At 48.3% G+C, this 17319-nt stretch overlaps 1 protein-coding gene across 2 annotated transcripts in view; it reads right to left on the bottom strand.

The window, feature by feature from the left end:
- CTBP1 (C-terminal binding protein 1) overlaps nt 1-17319 on the bottom strand; it is a 281889-nt gene that overhangs the window by 230874 nt on the left and 33696 nt on the right. The gene's annotated exons all lie outside the window — the stretch shown is intronic.

The raw sequence follows: 17319 nt of genomic DNA, 5'->3' as shown, positions 1-17319 counted from the left end.
GTTCATATCTTTGTCAGAACTCTGTGGAGAACCGGTGTAGGGGGAAAAGCATAGAGTAAGTTCCAGTGCCATGGGACCATGAATGCGTCTCCCAGGGAATGTTTGCCCAGTCCTGCTCTGGAGCAAAATTCAGGAAATTTCATGTTTTCTGCAGTTGCAAAAAGGTCTATGGTTGGGTGACCCCAAATGCGGAATATATTGCGGATGATTGTCTCATTTATCTCCCATTCGTGATCCCAGGGAAAGCGTCTGCTTAATTTGCCCGCTGTGGTATTCATAACTCCGGGAAGACAGGCGGCTGATATCTGGATGTTGTTCACAAGGCACCAATTCGAGAGCTTCATAGCCTCTGTGCAAAGTGAGTGAGAGTGAACTCCTCCCTGCCTGTTTACATAGAACACGCAGGCAATGCTTGTCTGTCATTATGCGTACATGTTGATTCCTGATTAGTGGGAGGAAGTGATGGCAGGCACTGCGTATGGCTCGAAGTTCTAGGACATTTATGTGCAGGGAGTTTTCGGTTGAAGACCATAGCCCCTTGACTGTGTGGTCAGATATGTGTGTGCCCCACCCTGTGAGGGATGCATCGGTAGTCATTATGAGGGATGGAGCGTCCTGGAGAAAGGGGACTCCAGAGCAGAGGTTGGAGAGAACTGTCCACCACAGTAGAGAATCTTTGACTCCGAAAGGTATGGAGAGAGGCTTGTTTAGAGCGTGCACATTCGGTCTGTAAACCGTGGCCAACCAAGCTTGGAAGTACCTCATGTACAGGCATGCATTTTGGACCACGAAAGTGCACAAGGCCATGTGACCTAGTAGTTGTAGGCAGTCTCGGGCAGTGACCTGGGGACTGTTGTGAAGTTTTGTGGCCAGTAGTTTTATGGTGTTGAATCAGTCAGGTGGGAGAGATGGCAATCCCATCTGGGAATCGAGGTCTGCTCCTATGAACTCCAGGTGCTGGGTAGCATGTAACATGGATTTGTTTTTGTTTATTTGTAGGCCAAGAGATAGGAAACAATCGATGGTGAGCCGCGCAAATCGGAGAGCTTCATCGAACGTTGAGGCGTTGAGGAGGCAATCGTAGAGGTAAGGAAATATTATTACCCCTTGTTTCCTGAGGCGGTGACTATGGCTAGGAGCTTGAAAAAAACACGGGGGACAGTGAAAAGTCCAAAGGGTAGAACCCTGTATTGAAAATGTGTCGAGCCGAGGGTAAAACAAAGGAAACGTCTGTGGGCTGGATGTATAGTGACATGATAATAGGCATTCTGTAGGTCGAGGGCTGAAAACCAATCGCCCTGCTACAGCGCTGGGATTATGGTGGTGAGAGTAACCATCTTGAACTTTTGCTTTTTGATAAATTTGTTGAGCCACCTGAGATCGAGGATCGGTTGCCATCCCCCAGTTTTCTTTACTGTTAAGAAATAATGGGAATGAAAGCCTTTCCCTCTGTGTCGTTCAGGCACAAGTTCCACTGCTCCCAACTGAAGGAGATGTTGTACTTCTTGGAAGAGCAGTGGCTCGTGAGAGGGGTCCCTGAAGAGGGACATGGAGGATGGGTGGGTGGGAGGCAAAGAGAGGAAGGGAATAGAGTAGCCAATTGTGACGACCTCTATAACCCACTTGGTGGTGGTAATGTTCTGCCATTGATGGGAGAATGGTCATAGGCGGTGTCCAAAAATAGGTACATGCGGTGTACGCACTCAAGTGGGAACGTTGTTTTCAAGGCCTTCGACCAAAACTTCAAATCTGCTTATTAGTTGGAGGGGGTTGAGGCATTACTGAAGAATTGAGACAACGACGCTGGTATCTGGGTCTCTGGCGTTGCTGTTGTTGTTGCTCCTGTGATCTATGGAAGTGCTGTGAATATGCAGGGTAGCATGGACGATGGTAAGGTTGAAATCTATATTGTCACCTTCTGGTCGTAGGGGTTTGGATTCCTAAGGACCTTGAGTCCTTCATTGAATGAAGTATGTCATTTGTGGTGGAAGCAAAGTGTTTGTCACTGTCAAAGGGAAGATCTTCAAATGGTACTCTGGATCTCTCGAGGAAAGGAATAGGAGAGCCATGAACCTCGGCGCATGACCACTGCTGTGGCGGTGGATCTTGCTGCAGTACTGGCTGCATCGAGGCCGCTTGAAGAGTGGTACGTGATATGATTTGTCCCTCAGAGACTAAAGCTATGAATTGTTGCTTCTTTTCTTCTGGAATGTCATCAATAAAGTCCATGAATTTGTTATAGTTTTTGTGGTCATATTTTGCAAGAACTGCAGTATAATTAGCAATATGAAATTGTAGCATTGAAGATGCATATACTTTATGTCCAAGGAGGTCCAAGCATTTACTGTCTTTGTTGGATGGGGTGGAGCGGGAACACTGCTGTTTGGTCCTTTGGTTGGCTGCGTCTACTACCGAGTTTGGCGCTGGATGGGTAAAAAGGAATTCAGAGCACTTAGAAGGGATGAAGTACTTGCGATCCGCTCGTTTACAGGTAGGTAGGCTTGTAGCGGGAGTCTGACAGATTGCCTTAGCAGGTTCTAAAAGGGCTGTATTGATTGGTAATGCAACCCTAGAGGAAGAAGAGGGCTGTAGGATGTCCGTTAACTCATGCTGTTGTTCAGGGACCTCCTCCAAGTTAATTCTCAACTCACTGGCAACTCTTTTAAAAAGGTCTTGAAATTTTGAGAAGTCATCCGAAGATGTTGTGGGAGGGGGAAGTAAGGCTTCTTCAGGCGGTACCTCCGGGTCTACTGGAATAGGAGCAGGATGAGATTGATCCTGCAATTGTGACAGTGCTGCCTGGTGTCTTGCATCAGTGGCAGGCTCATCAGCTGGTGGTGCTAGGCAGGTGTTGCGCCTGGTTGAGGTGGAGTAGCGAGTGTGTTCTCGAGGATACGATGCCCATGGGGCCCAATATTGCCACGGCGGTGGGAAGGGCATAGGTGGTGCCATCAGAGGTTCACACACCATGGGGCAGGATCCTGAGAGTAGGACGAGGTAATTTTTCTATGACCTCTGTTGACTGGGGTCTGAGGATGGGAGTCTTGATACGGTGAAAAATCCCCTTGTGGTCCAGCTTCCTCATCACTGGAGGAAGACTGTCCAGACTCTGAGTGAGCCATTGGAGAGAAGTAGGCATTCAGTGGCGGTGACTGCAGGATAGGTGACACAAGGAGGACCTTGACTGAGTAAATTGCAGTGCTGAGGCTCCTGTGTGAGGTGAAGGCTGTTCAGGAGGAATCTGCTGTGAGGAAAAATTCCTCTGCACTGGTGTTCTGAGCCTTGACGCTCTACTGGTCAGCTCAGTGGGTGTCGGTGCCGGGCGATCAATATCAGACTGCGGGGGGTCAGACAGGTTGTGATATGTCGGCGCCGCGTCCGTCGTGGTGCCGAACGGTGCCAGAAGAGAGGCAGGCAACTGGAAGCCTGAAGCCTCGGCACCGGATCTTTGCGCTGCCACCGCAGGCGGGTTTCGTGCAGCACCGGAGGAGCCCGGCGTGTCAAACGTGCTCAAGCGGGGAAGCACTGGGAGGGAAGCGGTAGACCTGCCTGGAGAAGTCTTATCCTGCAGGGTTTCCTTTGTGGATGACAGAAGGTGACCTTTTTTTGAAGTTTTCTTGTGCTTCTTTGAGGCTGTGGTGGCCAGCGGAGCTGGAGTCAGCGCCTGGGTCTGAAACTGACCCTAGGGATTTCTGAAGGAGGAGCAGTTTCAGTTTAAGCTCCCTGTCCTTCCGTGCCCTGGAGCTAAGTTTACTGCAGTGGGCACATTTTGGGGGGATGTAGGTCTCCCCCAAACATTTTATACATTTTGACTGGCCATCTGACAGGGGGATAGGCTCCTTGCAGGCAGAGTAGCACTTAAAGCCTGGGGAGCCAGGCATGTCAGAAGCGGCTGCGACTGACAGAAATGAAGAAAAAAAAATTTTTTTAAGAGAAAAAGATAGAAAATGGTAACTAACTACAACTAACAACAAACTAACTAACTAGAAGGGTAATTGTAACAAGAGGAAGAAAGTTCTTAACGAGTCTGCTGAGCTCCGTCTCAGGCCGGGGATGGTAGAGAAGGAACTAAGGAGACCGGCCACACATGCGTACTATTAAGGTACAGTGAGGGTGGGGGCAGGCTCTGCGTATGCGTGGCCGGTACGAGTACTGCTGCAAAAATCTCAGAGTGAAGGCGCAGGGATGCACCAACACCTGGAGTGGAGCACCCACAGGGACATCTCTCAAAGAAGAATATTAGCTTTATCCCCCAAACGTGATTTTTTTTGGTGAGATTACAAGTTAGTTTGACAAGCTCTATTTTCCAAAAACTATGTTGATTTGCATTAATTACATTTTAGTTCTATATTAATCAAGTCCCATATCAACTGCTCCATTATCTTGCCCATGATCAATGTCAGGCTGATGGGCCTCTAATTACCCTTTTTAAAAATTGACACAGCATTAGCTTTCTTCCAGTCTTCTGGAACTTCCCCAGTGCTCCAAGACTTATTAAAAATCAACATCAGTGGTCCAGTGAGTTCAAAACTCTTGGATGCAAGTTATCTGGAAACACTGATTTAAAAATGTGAAACTTCATAGCTTGTGTTTAACATCCTCCAGAGAGACTAGTGGAATATAAGTAATTTTATCACCATATGATAAGACTAAATCATCTGTTCTTTCTCCAAATATAGAACAGAAATACTTATTGAACAGTTCTGCTTTTTCTAAATTATTATTGATAATTCTACCATTTTCACCTAGTTATTGACCAATACAATTGTCAGGATTTTTTGTTTTTGTTTTGTTTCTAATATATTTTTAAAAATCTTTGAATTATCCTTAGCTGCTGGCCACAGATTTCTCCTTGTGTCCCTTTGTTTCCCCTATCAACTTTCTACAATTCTTAACTTCTGATTTATATTCATTACTATCAAATTCCCATTTCTTCCATTTGTTATATATTATTTTTATAGCTGTTTTCTCTTCCCATCTAAACCAGGTCAGTTTTTTAATCAGTATGGCCTTCTTCCTTGACTGGGGGATTGTAGCTTTTTGGGTCTCTAATAAAGTGTTCTTAAATGATTCCCAATTAACATTTTTTTAATTAAATGCTTTCTTCTAGCTGATTTGTCTCAGAATTGTTTTCAGTTTTGTGAAACTGGCCCTATTGAAGCACTGAATCTTTTTAGACATTGAAATTCAACATGTAGCAACACTACTCACTTTAGAGTAGGAAGTAAAGATGACAATAGCTTCAGCATCACATCTGAAGTTTATTCGGCTACAACTATTTTGTCACCATAAACCCCCATCACAAACTCAAATCAACAGTTATTTAATGTATAAAATGTCTACAATGCAGACTGATGTCTGTGGGACTTTCCAGCAACTATAATTCTTCAATGTAGGCTCTGATACTGTGAACACTTATGTACATGCTTAATTTTAAACACATGAATAGTTCTATTAAAATCACAATTGGGCCCTTAAACAGGCTTCATCCAAAGTTAGAAATCCTCTTCTGACTTTAAGCTCCTGCTTATAAATATCTGAAAATTATCTGTATAATGCCCTAGACCCATAGGCGCCGACTTATATGGGGCTCTGGGGCTTTAGCCCCATGAATAAATCCCAAGCAGGGGCTCTGCCCCACCAATGTTTTTTCTCCCCTGCTTGGAGCGCCCCCCCGCCGCTGCCGCCGCGGCCAGGGCTGCCCAGAGCCCTTTAAATCCCAGCCGCGGCTGGGAATCAGAGGGCTCTGGGCTGCCTGCTGCAGCGGGAAGCCCAGAGCCCTCTGATTCCCGGCTGCGGCTGGGATTTAAAAGGCTCTGGGCTCCCCGCGGTTGCAGGCAGCCCAGAGCCCTCTGATTCCCGGCGGCGGCTGGGATTTAAAAGGCTCTGGGCTGCCCGCCGCAGCAGACAGCCCAGAGCCCTCTGATTCCCGGCCGCGGCTGGGAATAAAAGGGCTGTGGGGTGCCTGCACACGCGGGGAGCGCAGAGCCTTTTAAATCCCAGCCGCGGCTGGGATTTAAAGGGCTCTGTGCTCCCCGCTGCGGCGGGGAGCCCAGAGCCCTTTAAATCCCAGCCGCCGCAGGGAATCAGAGGGCTCTGGGCTGTCTGCTGCGGCGGGCCGCCCAGAGCCTTTTTAATCCCAGCCGCGGCCGGGAATCAGAGGGCTCTGGGCTGCCTGCTGCGGCGGGGAGCCCAGAGCCCTCTGATTCCCGGCCGCGGCTGGGATTTTAAAAGCTCTGTGCTCCCCGCGGGTGCAGGCAGCCCAGAGCCCTTTAAATCCCAGCCGCGGCTGAGATTTAAAGGGCTCTGGGCTCCCCGCCGCAGCGGGCAGCGCAGAGCCCTCTGATTCCCGGCTGCGGCTGGGATTTAAAAGGGTCTCAGCTCCCCCCGGTTGCAGGCAGCCCAGAGCCCTTTAAATCCCTGCCGCGGCTGAGTTTTTAAGGGCTGCGGGCTCCCCGCGGTTGCAGGCAGCCCAGAGCCCTTTAAATCCCAGCAGCGGCTGAGATTTAAAGGGTTCTGGGCTCCCCGCCGCAGCGGGCAGCCCAGAGCCCTCTGATTCCCGCCCCGGCTGGGATTTAAAAGGCTCTGGGCTCCCTGCGGTTGCAGGCAGCCCAGAGTCCTCTGACTCCCAGCCGGGGCTGGGATTCAAAGGGCTCTGGGATCCCCGCGGCTGCCAGCAGCCCAGAGCCCTTTGAATCCCAGCCTCTGTCCGCTGATTGCCCCCTCCCCAGACCCCTGCCCCAACTGCCCCCCAGAACCTCCACCCCCTATCTAAGCCCCACTGGTCCTTGTTCCCCAATTACCCCCTCCCGAGACCCCTGCCCCTAACTGCCCCTTGGGACCTCAGCCCCTATCTAAGCCTCCCTTCTCCTTGTCCCCAACTGCCCCCTCCTGAGACCCCACCCAACTTCCCCCCCGCAGGACCGCACCCCCTACCTGTCCCCTGATAAACCTCTTAGACTCCCATGCCTATCCAATTGCTGCCTGTCCCCTGACTGCCCCTTCGAACCTCTGCCCCATCCAACTCCCCCTGCTCCTTGTCCCTTGACTGCCCCCTGGAACTCCCTACCTCTTCTCCAACCCCCAAACCGCTTACTGTGCCACTCAGACCAGCGTGTCTGGCTCCATGCAGCTCCAGACAGTTGCTGCCATGCTCCCCCATGGAGCCCACAGCCCTCTCCCACCCCCAGCACCTGCCTTCCAGATTTGAACACCTCAAAATTCAGGAGTGCTCAAGCTCGGTTTGGGCAGCTTTTACTTCATTTCTCCCAAATCAGTTTCCCCTGCAAGGTGCCAACTGAAGGTGTTGGAGAACAGAGAGATCAGGTGGCCTCCTAATGCCTGGAAAAGAGACAAAGGCCGGAGGAGGGAGTGTCAGTGCCTGTGCGGACTTCTGGGAAGTGCACGGTGTGGAAGGGGATGCTGTGATGCTTTGGAACATCTCCATACAAAGCCAGTCAGGACTCTGGGGGAGCCTCCTCTCTCGGAGCATACTGTCTCCAGGGCAAGAAGCTTACACCTTCCTGGGTCTGACCTCGGAGCATTCAGCATGCCCTTCCACGTCATGCACTTTCCAAAGTGAGTCTGCCCAGGCTGGTCCTGGGGCAACCAGAGGTCGCTGCACCCCAACTCTGCAGTCAGATGTGACTCTCAGCCAGACAGTAAAACAGAAGGTTTATTAGATGACGGGAACACAGTTTAAACAGAGCTTGTTGGTACAGAAAACAGAACCCCTCTGTCAGGTCCATCTTGGGGGGTGGGGAGCCCAGAACCAAGTTCTGGGTCTCTCCCAATTTCCCCAGCCAGCTCCAAACTGACACTCCCTCCTCTGGCCTCTGTGTCTCTTCTGGACAAGGAGGCCACCTGATCTCTTTGTCCCCAACACCTTCAGTTGGCATCTTGCAGGGGAAACTGAGGCACCCACACAGTATTCAGAGAAAATATTAAGAACATTCCCACTTCATCACAACAGATGCAACAAAATATAATACCGTATATTGAAGTAGGCAAGTGCTGCTTCTGACTTTCCACTTTTAATTGACCCTTGTAATCTTGTGGCGCTGACGCGTTGTAGCTTCATTTTATATCGGCTTACAGGGCGGGAGCGGGGGGGCACCACCATTTTGGGCCCCACCAAAAATTATACAAACCTGCCGCCTATGCCTAGACCTGGGTGTGACAAATGGATTTTTTTGTTATTGTACCAACCAGATGGATGGTACTTCTTTTCATTAAGAGTGAAATGACCATATTTTCATAGATGTTTAAGGCCAGAAGGGACACATCCAGTCTGACCTCTTGCATGACACAAGCTGTAGAATTTCACGTAGTAATTCCTGAAGCTATCCCATAATTTGTAATGTGTACTCTGACTGCAATGGAACTCTGAAAACCCTAGCTGTCCCCTCTTAGGCCTTGTCTACACTACAGGACTATTTCGAATCTACTTAAGTCGAATTTGTGGATTCGACCTTATGAAGTCGAATTTGTGTATCCATACTAAATACACAAATTCGAACTTCTGAGTCCACATTCACGGGGCCAGCGTCGACTTTGGAAGCGGTGCACTGTGGGAAGCTATCCCACAGTTCCCGCAGTCCCCGCTGCCCATTGGAATGCTGGGTAGAGCTCCCAATGCCTGCTGGGGGAAAAAATGTGTCGAGGGTGGTTTTGGGTAACTGTCATCATCGAACCGTCAATCACGCCCTCCCTCCATGAAAGCGCCGGCGGGAAATCTGTTCGCGCACTTTTCTGGTCGGTTACAGCGCGGACGCCACAGCACTGCGAGCATGGAGCCCGCTGCGATCATCGCTGCACTTATGGCCGTTGTCAACTCCTCGCACCTTATCGTCCACCTCTTCCACAGCCAGCTGATGAGAAATCGGGCGAGGAGGCTCCGGCAGCGCGGTGAGGAGAGTGGCGCAGGCCTCTCACAAAGCAGGGTACGCCGCGCCGTGGAGATCATGGTGGCAATGGGTCAAGTTCATGGTGTGGAACGGCGATTCTGGGCCTGGGAAACAAGCAAGGACTGGTGGGACCGCATAGTGCTGCAGGTCTGGGACGAATCACAGTGGCTGCGAAACTTCAGGATGCGTAAGCGTACTTTCCTTGAACTCTGTGACTTGCTGTCCCCTGCCCTGAAGCGCCAGGACACCCGGATGCGAGCAGCCCTGACTGTGCAGAAGCGAGTGGCCATAGCCCTCTGGAAACTTGCCACGCCAGACAGCTACCGGTCAGTAGCGAACCACTTTGGCGTGGGCAAATCTACCGTGGGGGTTGCTGTGATTCAAGTAGCCCACGCAATCGTTGAGCAACTACTCTCAAAGGTAGTGAACCTGGGAGACGTCCAGGTCGTCATAGATGGCTTCGCCGCGATGGGATTCCCAAACTGCGGTGGGGCTATAGATGGGACTCACATCCCTATCCTGGCACCAGCCCACCAGGCCAGCGAGTACATTAACCGAAAGGGCTACTTTTCCATGGTGCTGCAAGGACTGGTGGACCATAGGGGACGTTTTACCAACATCAACGTCGGGTGGGCGGGCAAGGTTCATGACGCGCGTGTGTTCAGGAGCTCTGGTCTCTTTAGACGCCTCCAGGCAGGAACTTTCTTCCCGGACCACAAAATAACGGTTGGGGATGTGCAGATGCCTACAGTGATCCTCGGGGACCCAGCCTACCCGCTAATGCCCTGGCTCATGAAGCCCTATACAGGCGCCCTGGACAGAGAGAAGGAACTCTTCAACTACCGGCTGAGCAAGTGCAGAATGGTGGTGGAGTGTGCTTTCGGACGTCTCAAGGGGAGATGGCGGAGCTTACTCACTCGCTCGGACATCAGCGAAAAGAATATCCCCGTAGTTATTGCTGCTTGCTGTGTGCTCCACAATCTCTGTGAGAGCAAGGGTGAGACCTTTTTGGCCGCTTGGGAGGTTGAGGCAAATCGCCTGGCTGCTGTTTACGATCAGCCAGACACCCGTGCTGAGAGAATATCCCAGTGGGAAGCGATATGCATCAGGGAGGCTTTGAAAGTGAGTTTCCTCGCAGAGCAGGGTAACCTGTGACTGTCCACTTGATTTTAAGAGAGCCTGATCATAAACCAAGTTTCCCCCACTTCCGAAGGACGTTTTAAAACTAAGGACATGTTTTAGTAATTAATAATAAATCTTTCGTTGACTTTGCATTTCTGTTTCCTGGTTGAAACATGGAAGCATTCTGTGCTGGGTAAGGTGTGCACTGATGGGTGGGTTTGCAGGAAGGGGCGAGGGGTGCCGTCTTTGGATAGGGGTTAACATGACGGCTGTGGGTTTGGGCGTTGGAAGGGGTGAGGGGTGTGGGGGAAGGGTGAGTATCTGCCCCTGGATGAGGTCTCTTTTTGGGGCTCAGGGCACCGGGGAGGATCGTGACTACGGTCCAAGTGCATGTGAAGGGAAGCCTGCCTTTACATTCGGGGACGGCAGGCACCAGGACCCTGCACAAGCATACACATCAAGGAAAGACCCGGGGCAGCATACACCACACAGACTGTCCCTGGTGCCTAGTGACTGCAGTCTGTGTGTGCCCTGCAGTTGACCCTGCAGCCAAGTCTGTAGCATGGCACTGTGGGCTATGCACTGAAATTACAATTCCCCCCCCCCACACACACACACAACAACAGAAAGTCTTCTGACACCAGAAACGTGACGGAAACAGTCAGTAACACCAAACCGCTTTTAGTAATGTAGTACACAGTGGGGGGTTTGAACTTGGAGTTGGGACTGGTTGATGCTGTAAGGAAAGAGCTTGTACAAATTTACAGCGCGAGAGTTGTCTCGAACATTATCGGTGTGCTGCGGTGCAGGGACAGTTCTCACGGCCCCTACCGCCCCTCCTTCTTGTAACTTTGGGTGAGGGGGGGACAGGACTTCCTGGCGTTGGAGGGCGGTTGCAGATGCACTGCAGGGGGGCTCTCTCCTCCTGCCTGCGGTCTTGCAGAACATCTACAAGCCGCCGGAGCGTGTCCGTTTGCTCCCTCATTAGACCAAGCAGCGTTTGAGTCGCCTGCTGGTCTTCCTGCCGCCACCTATCCTCCCGTTGACACAGGCTCTCCCTCCACTGTCTCTGCTCTGCCGCCTCCGCTCTGGAGCTGGCCATCAGTTCCTGGAACATGTCGTCCCTAGTCTTTTTCTTTCGGCGTCTAATCTGAGCCAGCCTCTGCGAGGGGGATGCCGGGGCAGTCCGGGAAGGAGCCGAAGCTGTGTGATGCGAAAAAGTAGGTGATTTCCTTGAACAAATACATGTTTGCCAACAGTAAACACAGTCTAGTCAGTTTCAGTTAAGAAGACCAAAGAGGGAACCAAGTCTCATGAGATCTCAGAACTAGTCCGAGATTTCGGAATACGCTCTCATTGGCGGCGCCATTGCACTGGATAGCGCACAAGCGAGGAAAGACAGCTGCATCCCTCTTGCACAAAGTCCTGGTAAGCCTTACAGTACAGAGTGCTTATCAGTTAGTGCTTAGCTGTGCTCTCCTGCTGGAGGCAATGTGCAAAGCAGAAAAGATGACCGTTTTGCGGCCCCTCCCGCCAGTGCACGGGAAAGATCACTGTATGCTTTTCCTCTGTGGCCTCCAACACGTGGCTGTTAAGCGAGGGTCATTCTTATGCAAAGTAAAACTCTGTTAAGCGAGGGTCATTCTTATGCAAAGTAAAAGTCTACCATTCACAATAGTAACAGTACACTAATTCCACTAATTAGATGCAGCACTTCCACAACGACATCACCCTGAGGCGTGTCAGGCGGACTGAGAGAGAGCGGATGCTAACAGAAGCCCTGCACAGACCAGGACCATACGCTGCCATGCTCGTCGAGGCGATGGTCCCCCTTTACCTGAGGATGGCCTGGCGCGGAAGAGTGTGCTTCAACGGAGCACCCAACAAGGCACCTCTACCAAGGAACCTCCTGCTGAGGCTTTTCCAGCTGCTCTCTGAGAGCTTTTTTGAACTGTCCCCAGAGGACTATTGCTCCATTCCTGTATGTGTAGACCTGCTGTTTGTATAGCTCCTATATGTGTAGACCTGCTGTTTGTATAGTTTCATATTTAAAATTTTTGTGTATAGTATAGTATAATTTTTGTATAGTATTTCTATTTTTTCTATTTTTTATATAGTATTTCTATTTTTTATATATATCCCTGTTTCTTAAAAAAATAAATGTTTCCCTGTTTGTAGCACTTACCGCCTGATCCTTCCCCTGATTCCGAGTCCGGGTTAACGGGCGGGGACGGTTGGTAGGGGATCTCTGTGAGGGTGATGAAGAGATCCTGGCTGTCAGGGAAAGCGGGAGTGGGTTCGATGTCGCCTGCGCCGTCCTCAAAAGACCCTTCCTCATCTTCCCCATCGGCGAACAGGCAGGAGGAACTGTCCCGGTACACTATTCCGTCCTCGGAGTCCACCGTCACTGGTGGGGCACTGGTGGCAGACCCACCTAGAATGGCATGCAGTGCCTCGTAGAAGCGGCATGTCTGGGGCTTGGCTCCGGAGCGTCCGTTTGCCGCTCTGACTTTTTGATACCCTTGTCTTAGGTCCTTCACTTTCACGCGGCACTGCATCGCATCCCGGCTGTATCCTTTCTCTTTCATGGCTTTAGAGACCTTCTCGAAGGTCTTCGCGTTCCGCTTGTTGGAGCGCAGCTCCGAGAGCACAGACTCCTCGCCCCACACAGCAATCAGATCCTGGACTTCCCGGTCACTCCATGCTGGGGACCTCTTTCTATTCTGGGATTGCCCGGACTCCTCTGCTGGAGAGCTCTGCATCGTTGCAGGTGCTGCGGAGCTCGCCCCGATGTGCAACCAGAACGTCAGATTCAAACCGCCCAGACAGGAAAATGAATTCAAATTTTCGCGGGTCATTTCCTGTGTGGCTGGCCAGAGAATCCAAGCTCGGACTGCTGTCCAGAGCGTCAACAGAGTGGTGCACTGTGGGATAGCTCCCGGAGCTGCTAAGTTCGATTAGCATCCACACCTAGCCTAATTCGAGCTAGCCATGTCGAATTTAGCGTTACTCCACCTGCCGGGGTGGAGTACCAAATTCGAACTAAAGAGCCCTCTAGTTCGAATTAAATGGCTTCCTGGTGTGGACGGTTAGTTCGAATTAACGCTGATAAATTCGAATTAAAGTCCTAGTGTAGACCAGGCCTTAGTAACAGTATCTCACAAGAAATAAAACATTTAAAACGTTGGAACTCCTGTGGTGTGAGCATTACCAAATAAATCTATTGCTTCATCTTATTGTTGTTACTCTTACTCTCTCTTCCAATGCCAATGCTAATAATCAATCAATCTACAACCTATGCCTTGGCCTCTGATTCTACTATGGGTAGACCCCTGAATCTAAAGAGAGCCCCATTGACTTTAATAAAGCTGTGTGGGTGGATGCAGGGGTACCCCAAATAAAATAGCTTCCAGGAGTAGGACCTTAAAAAGCATGATTTGTACATAGGCATGCATACTATGCTCATTACTGTGAGTTTTGAGAAATTTATGGCAGAAACCCTGTCTTTTATTCATCTATTAAAGCAGCACATTTATAGTGTTATATAAATAACAAAGTAATTCAGATGACTTTGTGAACAATATCTGGAGTGGTGCACACTATTTTTTCTTATTTATTTGTATTGTGGTAGTGCCTAAAACGACAATCAAGGAGTGGCACAATGACTGTGCTATGATCTACCTGTACACATGTAACAAATGGACTCTCTCTCCCAAAAGAGCCCACAGTCTAACAGGTGACTACAACAAGCTGATGCAGGGGTTGGGGGGAGGGAAGAGGGAGGGAAGGGAAAACAAGGTAACAGTGAGACTATTATGATTAATGCAAACAGCAGCGGTTACAGTCTTAATAAGCAGGACACATGACCCCTGCCTTACAGTACTTTGAGAATGACAGCACCACACATTAACCAGGGGGCTGTTGTCTGGCTTGCTGGAGGAAGGTGTGTACCTTTTTAAGACAGAGACAGAGTGATTTTGTAGCAGCTGCAGAGTAGGCTGTGGGCACATTGATCCATGCCCCTGAGGTGACCTGAAGAAAAGGGAGGTTATATAAATACATGCTGGGCAGGAGAAGCCCTCTCTTACGTGGAGCAAGCAGAGCATACCCACCCTCCCATCCATGGAAGTGGTGAAATATTAGTTTGGTCAGGATCTACTGTGGGCAATGCATTAGTTGCTCCTTTCTCAGGAGGTTGGGAATGAATATTTCCCTCACCCCCAGATTGGCCAAGGCAAGATGGGGTGGTCATCCTCCCCACAGCAGGTTTAGGGGGGCTTAGTTGGGGCATACATGGAGTTACGCTATGGTGTCACAACTCATTATATTGATGTGGGGCAGATGTCCAGTGCAGGTACTCCATAGGGGAGAGATACAGTGATCGGATAAATAGATTGGTGAAGGATTTAAAGGAGGCATTTGTTAAAGGAGTGGAAATAGCAATGTTCAGGGCTCGTACAACTGGCACAGTAGAAAGCCAACCCCCCACTCCTTTATAGCTGACCTTAACCCTCACTTGAGGGAATGGTAAGGTCCCACGCAGTGGGTAGACTGGGGGCAAAGATGGGAAATGAGGAGGGCTGATGGAAGCCACCTGGCTATATACTGAAATGATTATGGAATTACCTGCACTGTACATTTGTATCTATCAGGTATTTCCAGACAGTTAATAATAAAGTTGTGGGTTAATTAAGCCACATCCAGTGTCTCTTGTCCATTTTCTGGCATAGCAGGGTAATGAAAACATAATTGTTAAGAGAGAAAATATACTAATGTCTCTCCACACAGATTTTAGATGGTGACAGAATTCATAATCATACGAAATAGTCTCAAGACCTTCTGACCCCAGGCCAATGAGAAAACACTATTCATAAAGTCAAAATCTGTTTTATTCGGAGGGTGCATGGAAGAGTTAAAAAGATTCATCCTTTTACTTAAAATGCAAGTTTGGGGTAGAATATACTCATCATTTTGTAAAACTGCCAACGCCAATGACTTTCCTTCGTTACTGCCATAATCTTCATCAAAATCTGAAAATATGCGTGGTTAACATAGCGGATATTGCAGGGGTGCCATTTTCACATCAGATGGGAAAAAAGACTCAGGAAAAATATATATGAATAAGAAAACAACTGATGTTATACTGAAGTTTAATGTACTCATTTAAGAAACCACAAGCTTAATCAGAACAGCAATTGATAAACATAGTAACATTCTAGAACTAACAGGGGACATATGGCCTATATACTACTGTCTAAATTTCCTTCTCTATTCTTTCAAAGAGACATTTATGCTTGCAATTTCATTAAAACATTCCACATATTCATTACCTTCCAATTTAAAGGTATTTAATTCATTGGGAAACAGGCAAGTATGTTTGGGGAAGGGGCTACCTTTTTGTTTTGTGCATATATTGCAATGGGATCCTGGTCCACAACTAGAACTCCTAGGAGCTATGGTAACACTAATATTTAATAAATAATAAATATTAATTAATAATAATGTCTTTATTGCTTTTCCCTCCAGGACACAAGAGGGACAAGATGGTGGATATGCAAAGGCTAGTCTCTGGCATTTGGATTTAACCCATATTTCTGGCTAACATCCTTAGAAGAAAAAAATAAAAAAAAAGGTGTCTGCATTTTGCACAAAACTAAAAGTAGTCTTTTGCACAGAATTATATAAACTGTAAGGTAAAGTTATGTACCTAGCTCATAATGCCAGCAGCAACAGCTCTGAATAATCTCATCTAGACAGGAGAGCAAAGATACATATGCCCAAATTCAGCCCTAGTACAAATGGGTACAGTTATCACTGAAGTCAACACGAGTTTCACCCACGGACTGCAAGGCTGAATTTGGCCCCTTACTTACAAAATCATGGAGCATTCCAACCCAGATCTTCATAAGAAACACGTTGTTAATGTCTTTGTATTATTCTCAACTTTTGATTCTGCTGCATGGGTTCATTAATTTTCAGAGGCAACCAGTACAATATACCTCAGTTACCTGCACTTCTCTTTGATTATCAGAGGGGTAGCCGTGTTAGTCTGGTTATCAGAGGGGTAGTCGTGTTAGTCTTGCTTCTCTTTGATTGCTTCCTGTAGTTTATAAAGCAGATGTCTGTAATTCTCTCCAACAGTATACAATACCTTTTAGGAGGCCTGAATTAACTCATATTTAACTTGGCATTCCAGAAAATTGACAACACTTGTATCTGCTGACAGCTGATCTGTAGCTTATTTGGAACTGGATAATCTTGGTATTTCAAAGAACTGACTGTAGTTTAGTAATCAGGACTTCACTGTTAAAAGCAAAAAAGGCTTACTACTGTATAAAGCATATCTGCTTTGGCACTTTATATTTCTTGAAATTCCTAAAACCAGTTCTGTTAAAAAAAGTAAAGCGTTCTTAGAAGCATTGCCAATATGAAGGCTTTAACCACAGTGTTCTGCTTGTACCTCTCTGTCTCTTCACAGCATGATCAAGCAGAATTTCTTTAAAGCAGTTCAAGAGGGTCCTTGAGGTTCAGGATCTAGGAACAGCAGTTCTGAGGGCAATCACAACACACTCAGTGAACAGCTTACCCCAACAGACAGATCCTGGATTTAAGAAGTCCAATGTGGACATGTACTTATTGCCATAAATATGGGTTTTCTGGGTAAGGATGGCCAGTGACCTCAGGGCTTTATGTTTAGGACTATGGTTTAATATGCTACATTTAAATTTAGAAACAATTTATTGTATGGAGCCTGAATGTTTCGTTCTGAACAGTTTTGCAGGCCCTAGTCTGACACGCATATTCAAACCTAATTAATGGCAAAATTAATCTATCTTCAGATGGATGTTTTGCTTTCAAGTTGGCTGAAGTAGGGCAATAAGTTACAATTCAAATGAAATAAACAGTGAATTTTGACACTACCCAGCAAAACTGGTCTGATGTATTGATATTTGGAACTTTGTATAGTTTTGTATGTGTTGAAGTTGGATAAATGTTAATATATGGAGATATACCTATCTCATAGAACTGGAAGGGACCTTGAAAGGTCATGGAGTCTAGTCCCCTGCCTTCACTAGCAGGACCAAGTACTGTGTCTGACAGTTTGGGGGTTTTTTTTGTTTGTTTTTGCCCCAGATCCCTAAATGGCCCCCTCAAGGATTGAACTCACAACCCAGGCAAATGCTCAAACCACTGAGTTATCCCTCCCCCCTTAAGAGACTACTGGCCAATGTGGAGGCTTTAGACATAACTCATCAGCAGATCAGACAGCTTTAGAAGTGTGTGTGTGTGC

This window comes from Mauremys mutica, chromosome 5 (assembly GCF_020497125.1).
Source record: "Mauremys mutica isolate MM-2020 ecotype Southern chromosome 5, ASM2049712v1, whole genome shotgun sequence".
NCBI lineage: Eukaryota > Metazoa > Chordata > Testudines > Geoemydidae > Mauremys > Mauremys mutica.
Note: the sequence above shows the minus strand (reverse complement) of the source record. Positions and strands in the feature narration are given on the sequence as shown.